Source organism: Armigeres subalbatus, chromosome 2 (genome assembly GCF_024139115.2).
Source record: "Armigeres subalbatus isolate Guangzhou_Male chromosome 2, GZ_Asu_2, whole genome shotgun sequence".
Classification (NCBI taxonomy): Eukaryota; Metazoa; Arthropoda; class Insecta; order Diptera; family Culicidae; genus Armigeres; species Armigeres subalbatus.
The window spans coordinates 116,355,504-116,367,599 of record NC_085140.1 but is presented as its reverse complement, the minus strand read 5'-3'; the positions used below and the strand labels follow the sequence as shown (position 1 = coordinate 116,367,599).

The window sequence follows — 12,096 nt, the reverse complement described above, 5'->3', positions numbered from 1 at the left end:
GTGCATACCCTAGCAGCACACATGTTCCACATAGGTTACTGCAACTCATATATGACCAGATTCAGTCACAATCAAGTTGCTGCAATCATTTTTCCTCTGACTTGTGCTGCTCGGGAAGTGAAGAGTACGAAGCAAGAAGTGAAGTTTTTTTTCCTTATTTCTGTGAATTTTGAAATGACTTCAGTTCTGCACTTGTCATGATATTGCCAGCGCTAAGAGAGAGACCTTCCGCAAGCTGGGTGTATAATACATAGCAATTAACAAAGGAAATTATAGCAACACACTTTGAAAAATGTTAATAATTTGTACTGTTCGGATGATGGCTTTCTCAGTCTGAAGTATCAAAACGATGATTTATTTACTTGCCCGACGTTTCGGCCGATGGGTTGTGGCCTTTTTCAAGGGTCGCTAAAACATGTAATTACATTTAACATATAACATGAATACATATAACATAAAACATAAATGTTGAACTCACTATAGTCTATCGTCTATCGTAAATTATTGTAAACCACGTTCGATCAGTGGTGGATAGGGTGCTTTTCATGCTTGCCTGAATGTTGAGTTAATGAGTGATTACAATTCGAAATGTGTGGTAAATTATGTAACTTACTATTTGTAAATTTTTGAAAAAATGGTTTAAAACTGGGTTTGTTTGTTAACATACAACAACTGTTTCATAATGGTAGGCACATTAATAATGGGTAATGGTCATCGTTGATGGTTGTGTGTCGTGATCATTATTTTGGGTAATTTGATCACGGTTGCATGCAACATTTGGCATATTGATACTATTCGGATGTGTGAGTGTTCTTCTTAATGTCGACTTTTTTATAGTGTGCAACAGACCAACGTAAGTGGTACTGAGATCTTGCACATCTGTACGATGGTTAATAGTATTGGTGTTGTAGAAAATATTACATATTTCTAATACGGGAAGTGATGATGATCTGTTGGTCTTATCTAGAATGTTGGGATGTGTTAGGTTGAACGTATGTTTTTCTTCAATGACATGTTTCATAAGAGCTGTTTTGGCACCCGATGCTAAATCTTCTTCTGTATGTGTGTTGCTGTTTTGGGCTGATTTTAAGTGTTCGATCATATAAGTCATTTGTAATTTCAATGTACCTTGTACGGAACATGCAGGGGATTGTCAAAAATAAAATATTGATCAGCTGAGCCCAAAGTGTTTTCCAACACATCGGAAACTTTGTCTGCAACTTATCTGTTTTGTTTCTGATATGAAACACATTGAATTCCAAATCACCCAATAAGCGTGGCATATTGCAACGCCACTTAAACGGAAATGAAACATTGCGTGTTTCTGAAACTGGAAAGTGGCTTTAATGTGACTCGATGTATTGCCAGTGTTTTCAATGCAATTTATTTGGAACAAACAGCTATTTGAAAGATGTTGCGCGTGTTACTTGGGGAAGATAGTAATGAGAAGCGAGACACGGGGGTTGACAATTGAGAAGCAAGACTGAGAACTGAGAAGTGAAAAGCAAGAACTGGGATGTGATATTTTAAAAGTGAAAATTAAATCCTTTTCGTATCTTCAATGGAGGTTCGGAGAAGATCCTTTTTAACTTTAACAAAGCGCCTCTCCAATCACAAACAGAAGCCAACCGATAGTCCGAATGATGCACGAACATTTCACTTGAGTTCGACTGCCACTAACCGCTGAAAATCGTAACGCCTTTCCAATCACTAACAGCTATCGTTTGGTTGCTGTTAGTGATTGAACCTGCATCGTTATGTGAAGATATTGGTAATTTTATAATCACAAATTATTGTGTGAGCACTAAAATGATTTGAGAACTATTATCAAAATGTGCAAAAGACAATCGGCATGGCGTACTGAAAATTTAAGAGCGTAATGACCTGTTCGCTAGTTCTAGCGGACAATGCAAGGTCTGGACTGATAAGTGTGTTTGTTCTAACTACATATTTGTTCCTTCAATGTGCCTTTCTAATAACAAACCTTAACGCTTGTCCGAACCTTGCGTTGAAGTTTAACTTTGTGCTGCTACCGTCCGACGGATACTCGACGATTTTGCGCTAAGACGCCAACATTTAGAAAATAATATTTCAGTATCGCCTCGCATATCGCGGCACCGCAATCGATGCCATTTTCTCGTCACAAGATGGTAGTTCAAAGAGAAACAGAAAATTTTATAGCGTCGGTAGAACGCCGTCGTCACGTGAAATTTTCTCCCAAGGTCCGAATTGATAAGTGTGTGTTGATTTGAGAGAAATTTTCTCCAACTTGCATTTTTTTTCTCAATGCGCCTTTCTAATAACCAACAGCAGGCTTCGGAATTCTCACTCATATGAATAAAAACCTGCGATTAATCCATTAAGCGGAGTGTGATTCTTCATGGTTCCCCTGTGAGGAAGTATTCTCACACAACATTTTTATCCGGATAGAATGGCGGGTGATAAATTCGTGAGCGCCGGATCGCCGGATAATTTGATTTTAATCCACAAATTTTCCTTCTCGTCGCCTCACCAGATAAATTTTACAAGCATATTTACAAAAATTTAGGACCGCAACGGGATTCGAACCCAAAACAATTTTAAAACGTTCAGAGCGCCCACTAAAACCACGCCACCACATGAATTGATTGAAAGCGAGTGGAAAAACTGCTGTATTAAACCTTCTGCTTATCGTGGCGCATCGTCAGATTCAATCAGCTTGGAGAGGCAAAGTAACCGTTGTGTGACCGGCAAAAAAAACACCCTTAACAGGCCGGCAGGGTACCCGGGTACCCACGAAACTAAAATGCTTATATCTATGGAAATTTACAACCGATTTTAACAATTTTGGGCTTATTCGATTCAGAATTTTCTCTTCTTTAAAGTTACTTTAATGTTACCAGGATGAACCGATCCGGTCAATTCGATTCCAGGAAAATCCGGATTTCCAGGAACATGTCCTGCATAAATGATACTGATCGTGGATTTCGATAGCTAATCAGCTATACGGGTATTAAACTTCTAGAAATTTCATCGGTAGAATGATTCTTATCGATTTGGGTCCATCAGAAGTGCCGATTTTCGATTGGCCATTCCAGAACAGGTTCCTCGAGGGGTCATAGGTGGCCATGAACATTGTTCAATGGAACATCAACAATATGGGTATCAAACTTCATGAAATTAACTCTTGCGTATTTCCTTCATGATCCTAGGCTCACCAGACAAGTTGACTCAGGAGTGGCCATTCTGGAACAGGTTCCCCGGGAGCCGGGGTTGGCAAAAATTATTTCTCATTGGAACCCCAACAATATGGGTGTCAAACTTCTTGAAATTGTTTATTTCTGATCTGTTTGGGTTCATCAAACAAGTTCACCCCGGATCTCCAATTCCGGAATAGGTTCCCTGAGGGGTCAAGAATGTTCATTAACATTTTCAGAGCTAATTGTTTTAAATCAATTTATCTAGCAATGTGAGTGCAAAATAAATGCAAGGAGCACTCATGGACGCCGGGTGACCAGCAGGAGACCCACCATAAGATTCCGGACACTCGGAGATATGATCGATTCCAGAAATTCTTCTAAACAGATGTGACTTTTCATAAACCGTTTGTTTTAACATTGTCACATCAAAACCAATACATGCACTACTCTTCGATCCTAGGTGGCCTCTGTCTGATACTACGAAAGTTTGTTCTTAAAAATTGCAATCCGTTGTAAAGTAATGTCCAGGGCCATTAATTGACTCCAGGTGAACACTAAGTTATCCTTGGGAAGCTCCGAATCATCCGGAGCAGTGGTTAATTCTTGAAATTCGTCATTTGCTGTGAGAGCAAAATTAATGCAAGGGTCACCTGGTGGTCCCCAGATGGTGCTCCAGAAGTGCAGAGGCATCCAGAGCAGTGGTAAATTATTGCAGTTCGTTCTAGAAACTTTTGAAAATCGTTTGTAATAGCAGTATAGAAGCAGAGTCGTTGCTCGCGCTTAGAATCATAGGGGCGTAACCGTATTGATCGATTTCTCTTCATCGATTTTATATTTGCTTCAGGTAGAAGATGCAATCATCCTTCATTACAACCATGAACCTTCGGCAAACTACCGCAATTCACTACATTGATAAAAGGAAAATATCGTCGAAGATAAATCGATTAATACAGTTACGCCCTTATGATTCCAATCGCGAGATTGCGAATATCATTCATTGATCCCGAGTGGCCACCAAGAAGTCCTTCTGAAATACCAGAATTCCCGAAGCAATCATCATTTCTTACATTTTGTTTTCAACAGTTGCGTAATCGTGAACATTGGTTTTGTAACAAAGTAAAAAAAAGAAGGAGAAGAGAGCCGGCTTGGTAGTCATAAGGCTACTGCTTCTGCCTCATACGCAGGAGATCGTGGGTTCAATCCAAAGTCCGTTCCTATTTCCTACTTTGAATCTTTCTTTATATTTATCTCTAGCAATAGCTAGAACTGGAAATGGACTTCCATACCATTTCCATTTCTTTTCCTATACCTTCAACTTGACTATTCTAACCGTTTCTGCTAGAATTGGAAATGAACTAAAGAGCTCGTTTTATACATCCAATTAGCAATTCCATCAGTTGCTTTTTATCTATAACATTGACAGTTAACCAAGACGGACCTCTGCCTCTCGAACCTTAACCCAACGATTCCAATAAATTCCGTACGAACAGAGGTATATTCGGCTTGCAGTGGGTGAGTGATTGCATCATCATTTGCACCCACTTCCCTACATTGACTTGCATTCTGAATCCACTGATAATCTGTGTGAAACAAAAATCTGTAACTAGATGCGCTCTCTCAGTAGATGAAGAAACTGGCTAGTCTAATCAGTTTCGTCGTTCCAGTTTCAAAATCTACCTGTCTGGCCGTGAAGGCCGATGAGATGTCGACGGATGAGATGTTTAGCCTGAAGATGATGAATTTCGGGAGTACAGTCCATCTGTCTATTGATTTCAAAGCAGCGTACGATTCAGTGAAAAGAAATTAGCTGTGGCAGATAATGTTCGAACACGATGATTACGATGATACGTGCAACGCTTGATGGCTCGAAATAAAATATTCGGGTTGCAGACGACGTATCAACCGTGTTTGTGACCGTGGAGAGATTGAAGCAGAGTGATGCGCTTTCAAATTTATTGTAAATATTGCACTCGAGGGGGTGATTAGGAGATCTGGTGTGCAGAAGAAGGGCGCTATCATCACATGGTCGCATATGCTCCTGATCTTTGCGGATGACATTGACTACATTGGTAACGATCACAGGGCAGTAGTGGAGGCTTTTGCCCTAATGAAGAGGGAGCAGGCGAAGATAGGCTAAATCATCGACTCTACCAAGACGGAGTACATGGTTGCGGGTAAAGATAAAGGTAGGCCTATTGGTGTTAGTGCTTGATGGGGAAGTTGTTGAAGAATTTGTTTATCTTTGAACACATGACATGTGACATGTGACAATGACGTTTCCTGTGAAGTGAAAAGACGTATTGCTGCTGCGAATAGGGGCTTCATCGAATATTGGAAACGAAATTTGCTCTGATTCGTAAGGATGTAAAAAGAGGTGGACCGGAAATCTTTTGGGGTTTTCGAGCGAAAAGTGCTACGTACAATTCTCGATGGGAAATTAGGAAAAAAAAATGTGTGGCGCAGACGCATAAATCACGAGCTGTATCAAGTGTATAAAGAAGAAAATATTGTGAATCGTATAAAATACGGCAAACTTTAGAGGGCCGGTCACTTAATGCGAATGTCGGAAGAAAGAATAGCAAAAACAATATTCACCAGAGATCCGGATAGAGGCCAGCGACTTCGTGGCTGCTGCACGCGGTGGCATCGGACCTGGGAGCCCTAAACGTTTATGAAAACTGGAGGAACATCACCCAAGATTGACAATTATGGAGCTCTACAATACGTCAGTCAAAGGTTGTTCAGAGCTTCTAGTGGAGTGTCTTCACTTGTCATAAGATAATTTCGTACTATCCCATTTTATTCCACCACTTGAAGTGAACGAATTGAAAGTCGTAGCATTATTCAATGTATTGTGGCTATCCGTTTAGATTGCATCAAATATGCCCTCTCATATTTCAACAAGCGATTTCTAAAAACACACAACTTTCTAGGACGACTTAAAAATTGGCACATCTTCGAAAGTTCCGAAGCTTCCAGATGCTCACCTAACGGCCCACGGTGTCAATGAATGATCCTTGAATTGATTTTAATCGCAAACAACTACAAAAAAAATCGCTGCTTTCTAGGGCGAGTTGATTACCATTTCGGCTATTCCGGAGCTTCTGGAGCACCACTTAGTGGCCTCTCGGGGTCAACGTTTAGTTCTTGCAATGATATTGCTCTCATTTTGATGCATAAATCGGTTTGTGAAACAGTACGGTTTAAGAGGATGAATTTAAAAACTGGCAATTTTCTCAGAATGTTCCGGAGTTCCCGGAGGACCATTTAGCGGAGTTTTGCTCTCATATTCATAACAAACCACTGTATTCTAGGACGATTTTCAAGAATTTGTCTTTACTATGGGTGTTCCGGACATTCAGCGCCAGATGACCAATGGTGGTCAACGCGTTGGTCATGCAATGATTTAACTCTCACAATGCTACAACAAGTAATAGTTTTTAAGATTTCAGGAATTAGCATTACGCCAACAATAGATTTATAAAAAAAAAATCGCGACCTTAAAATATAATCTTCTACACCTGGTCATTTCTCCTGATGTTCCAGAACTTTCTAAATCCACTTAGTGGCCATCCGGGATGAATGAGTAGTCCTTGTATTGATTTTGTTCGCTACAACACTAAAATTCTAAAAAGTCTCAGTTTTCTAGGACAAAATTTTTGAATCGGCAACTTCTCCGGATGTTTTGGAGCTTTCGGTGATCCAACTAGTTGCCTTCTGGTGTCCTATTGTCCCTTCGAGGGTGGTCCTTGCAATGATTTGACTCCCAACACACGGGTTACAAAAAAAACTGCAGCTTTCTATTTTTTTATTTGTATTTATTTATATTGAAAAGTATTTATGGCCACTTAACACCCTACGGGGACATGTCCTGCAATGGAAACTATAAAGTCAGCACGTCTGGTGGCTCTAAAATAATCAGAAACACACTGCTGAGGCAATTTCAAGAAGTTTGATGCCCATATTGTTGAGGTTCCATTGAAAAATGTTTATGACCATTCTTGGCCCCACTGGGAACCTGATCCGAAACAGCCACTCAAATTTTCACACATCTGTTGGAACCAAGATAATAAACAACAGCCTGCTGTGGAAGATTCAAGAATTTTGACATCCATATTGTTGGGGATCCAATGAGAAATGTGTTCGGCCAACCTTGACCAAACACCCCCCCCCCTTCTCCCCTCCCCACCCGGGAAACTTGTTCCAAAGTGGCCACTCCAGATTCAACTTGTCAAGAACACACGTTAGAAATAATTTCAGGAAGTTTGATACCCATATTGTTGATGTTCCCTTGAAAAGTGTCCATGGCCACCTATGACCCCTCGAGGAACCTGTTCTGGAATGGCCAATTAAAGATCTGCACGTCTGATGGACCCAAATCAATAAAAATCAACCTGCCGATGAAATATCAAGAAGTTTGATACCCATATTGGTATTTACCTATCGAAAACCACGATCAGTGTAATCTATGCAGGACATGTCCCTAGAAATCCGGATTTCCCGGTGATCCGACGGTCCGGACCGGTCCAATCCTAAAACAGCATGATGAAGGACAAAATTTTGAATCGAATATGCCCAAAACGATTAAAAACGGTTAAAAATTGCCTAAGATATAAGAATTTTAGTTTCGTGGGTACCCGGGTACCCAGCCGGCCATTTAAAGGGTAAAAAAATGTCGGAACACCTCCTTCCACCCATCCTTAATCAAAATTTCAGTTAACCCGTACAATCGATTTTGGCCGTCATTATTGTGGATATGACAGAGTTTCAACCTCCTACTATGAAAATTCATTTAGATATCGCGAATTGAATTCCAAAAAGGTACCCGGGTACCCAGCCGGCCACACAAGGGGTAAGCAGCATTTGATTTTCACGAAACATAGGAAGAAGGATAACAATTTTTCGCACCATCGCTTGTGCCGGAGTTTATCGCACTGTAATTTATCCGGATAAAATGCATGGTGGAATGATCAGTTGTCGCGTGAGTGAGTGAGAAATCCGAAACCCTGACCAACAGCAATTAAACCTTACATTGGTATTTAATTTTGCGCTTCTACTGTCCGACGACCACTCGATGATTTTTCGCTAAGCTTAGAATGAATTTTCAGCATCGCAACTGATGCCATTTTTCTAATCAAACCTTTCTTCACATTATATGCTGGTCCTGATCAGAACCGGATTTTGATCCACATCACTAACACTAAACGTATGTTCGAATACTGCGTTGATCTCACTTTATGTTGTTGCTGTCAGCGACGGCCACTTGATGAGTTACTTTCTGCTGGACGGAGAAGGGCTGCTGTCGGCGACGGACACTCACCGCTGCTACTGGTCGACCACGACGCTGCTGATCAAAGAGCTATAGCTGCCATCGTTGAGGTTGGATGATCTGCAGCAACCATCTCGAACACTACCATCGATGCGCCATTAGCGCGTTCGTGCTGCTGCCTTCGCTCCGCTGCGTTCGCTCTGCGTTAAACGTTGTACGAACTGAGGATTGGATTCAAGCCTGCAAGTTGCTTGATTTTGATGTCTGTGCTTGCGATGCATATCGGGACCGATTTGCGATTTGGGCGTAACTTATTTTGTAAACAAACTTTGAAAGGGGATTCCGTGAGGAGTGTCCTTAACTGATGTTTTGTAGAAAGTTTTCAATTTTTTGTTGAAAAAAGATTTTTTTTTGTGGAAAATTTTGTGATTGTTCATTTGTTCATATTTACCTACAACTTTTAAATCTATATAGAAAATTTATTTAGTTGCCGGCAGGCTTTTTTTTGCTCAATAAAGTAGCTTTCTAAATGAACTTACCTATTTTCGCATATTACATGAACGGATAACATTCACACTAATTTAGCGACACTGTATAGCAACACGATTAACCAAAACTTTTTGGGGCAATATTAGTAGCTCTCTTTGCTAAATTACTGCTTACAATTTTCATCTGAAGCAGCGCATTATAATTCCTTACCTTACTGCTGTTACAAACATTTCTAAAATAAATTGAATTATTACTGTTCTAACTGAACAAATAAACATTGGCGTATATCTGCTCAAGAAATTCTATTATCTTTGTGATACGCGGCAATACGAAAAATACCCTTTTTGAATGTTTGCGCTTCTCGTGCACTTAAATGTAGAGATGTCGCAAATTAATCGATTACTTCGATTAATCGATTCAACGTTGTGATAATCGATTAATTTTGAATCGATTACTATCCAAAGATTAATCGATTCAATAATCGACAAGAATCGAAAGTGATCGATTAGTTACTAATCGATTAATCGGGATTTTACGACATCTCTACTTAAATGCTTTTAAAGTATTCCTTCGAAAATTCTGGAGAACTTCTTTCCTAAATTTCTTCGGAAACTTCCACAAATACTGCAGAAATCCGCCTGGAATTTCTCCAAGAATCCCTTCTGAATCCTGAATTATACCTTCCTTAGACTGATTCCTGATTCCTGATTCAATTCATAGAACTGTATAAGTATTGTTGGTACTTCCTTATGCCTGTGAACATTATTGCGTTCGTTTTATGACACACAAATATAAAAATGGTTATTCGGTTAAGAAACCTCGCAGTTAATAACTGTGGAGGTGCTCAATGAACACTAAGCGAAGAGGTGAGCCAGCCAAGGGCTGAAAACCTCTCAAATAAAGACATAAAAAAAACATTAAGCTGAGATACGGCAATTCTCTAAAGGGGATGAAATGCCAACAAAAAAGAACAGATGCAATAATTCTAGCAGGACATACTGTTTTGACTTAAATCTTGAACATGACTCATATTCTGAATACTTGGCGTCCTTAAACTAAAATTTTCATCGGTTTTAGATACGAAGAATCAAGATGATAAACGAAGTTATGTTTGGAATTTCAGTCAAAACGGTACCTTACGGTAATCTTATTTTTACTTCAAAGCTTGAGCTTGATTGACTGCTCGTAGTTGCTACTCCATTATGACCAGATCAGCTGTTCTTGCACAGGGAACCAACAGATGCTTGCTTGGGACTAGCACACATCTTCAATGTACAAGTACTGGTGATCTCATTTGTTACGTCATACTGGCGCCTGCCACGTCAGAATACAAGTCAAAATGTTGGGAAGAGGGGAAAAACTGATGACACAATCACTCGCCTACTGTAAGCCGAATATACCTCTGCACTTGCCACGAGTTCATGCGGAATTTGTTGAAATGTTTGGGTAAGGTTCGAGAGGCAGAGGTCCGTCTTGGTTAACGAGCTGTCAATGTGATAGATGGGAGAAGTCAACTGAATTTCTAATTGGATGAAGGAAACGAGCTCTTTAAGTTCATTTCCAATTCTAGCAGATTACTGTTTGAATACTCAAGTTGAAGGCATAGGAATAGTAATGGAAACGGTACGGAAGTCCATTTACAGTTCTAGCGATTACTAGAACATGAGAAATATAGAGAAAGATACAAAGTAGGAGAATGGAACGGACCTGGGATTGAACCCACGACCTCCTGCGTATGAGGCAGAAGCAGTAGCCATATGACTACCAAGCCCGCATTATTGTAATCTTATTTTTACTTCAAAGCATAGATAAACTTTATTTTGATTTTCTAGTACGTTTGGATTGTCGTGAGTATGATTCGCAACTCCAGCACCTGTGATGCCTGTACTCTTACCAATTTACAAGGGGAACAATGGTAGAGACATGGAAAAGTCTGCATTTGCTTACTGAAACTAAATGAATCGATTGCATATTCCACAAACGCTCAGAGTTCTGGATTGGAAGGCAATCCTTTTTAGTTCCTTGAATTTGTTCTTTATGTGTTCTTTTAAGCGACTCAGCCGATATTTCTCATATGTGTAAGGGTTTCAACGGATTTTCACTTCTAAAAAGTTAGGGGGAGGGGAATTAAATTCAAAAACCACTCCCAGGCTAAGGCACTAAAGTTATTTTTTTATTTAATAGAACAGTTGAAAAGCAGATCAAGTTCCAGTTGGAATGTAGAAGAAGAAGCAAGCCATCTGATGGCATAATTTTGCTTAGAGACGTTAAATGTGCCGTCGTCGGGGGTGACAATGGGTCAAATGGGGGTGAGAATGGGTCACTGTTTCAACTACATAGAATACTTGTAGAAAAGATTTAATGTATCTGAGGACAAGAAAACTGAATTATAAGAGACCTTTTTGAACGATTTTGTTATTCAACCTCCAGACTGTCGGTGAGAGCGCTGACCCATTCTCACCCCCAGACCGATTGTCAACGATGGTGTTTAACAAAAGCATATTATGCTAAGGTTTCAGCCATATACTCTCTCAAATATTTCACAGACAAATACAGCAAAATATAGAATAGATGGCCAATGTAGAGCAGAAGCTATATTTCATAAGAGTCTATTAAAGACAAGCGTCCTAGGATCCAAGACTAATTGCACTCGCATTTCAAGTGCACTGTACCGAGCGGTTAATTATGAAAATAGTCATCACTGTTGGAGAATAAAACGAACAATTTATTTTCGACTTGGTAACTCCAAGTTCAAAATACGACTCCTCTCTTTATTTACAAAAACGCTATTTATAATTAATGATATTGTTTACAATTTGTCTCTCGTGAAGAATGTTGCATGCTATCTACAAACTATCAAACTCTCATGCGACATTCTGCTATCTCTAAGAGAATTCCTACCCTCTCATTAAAACAATTTTAATGATTGTTTAACAAACCTGCTACGTTGAGTCAGCTACTATTTCTAGGCAAGCTGCATGATATTCGCAGAAAAGTTTTGCTTATAGTACTTAAATATCCGTTGTATTTATTTAAGAGCCAGTTCGCGAGAAGCGCGACCCCCTTTCCAAGGGAGGTTGCAACGATGTTCTCCGATTTGGATGAAATTTTCAGGGTTTGTTCATATATGTAAGAGAAGACATTTTGCAAATTTTCAGA

General features: G+C 39.7%; 1 protein-coding gene across 1 annotated transcript in view; it reads left to right on the top strand.

The window, feature by feature from the left end:
• Positions 1 to 12,096, top strand: part of LOC134214994 (methyl farnesoate epoxidase-like) — a 33,535-nt gene that overhangs the window by 786 nt on the left and 20,653 nt on the right. The gene's annotated exons all lie outside the window — the stretch shown is intronic.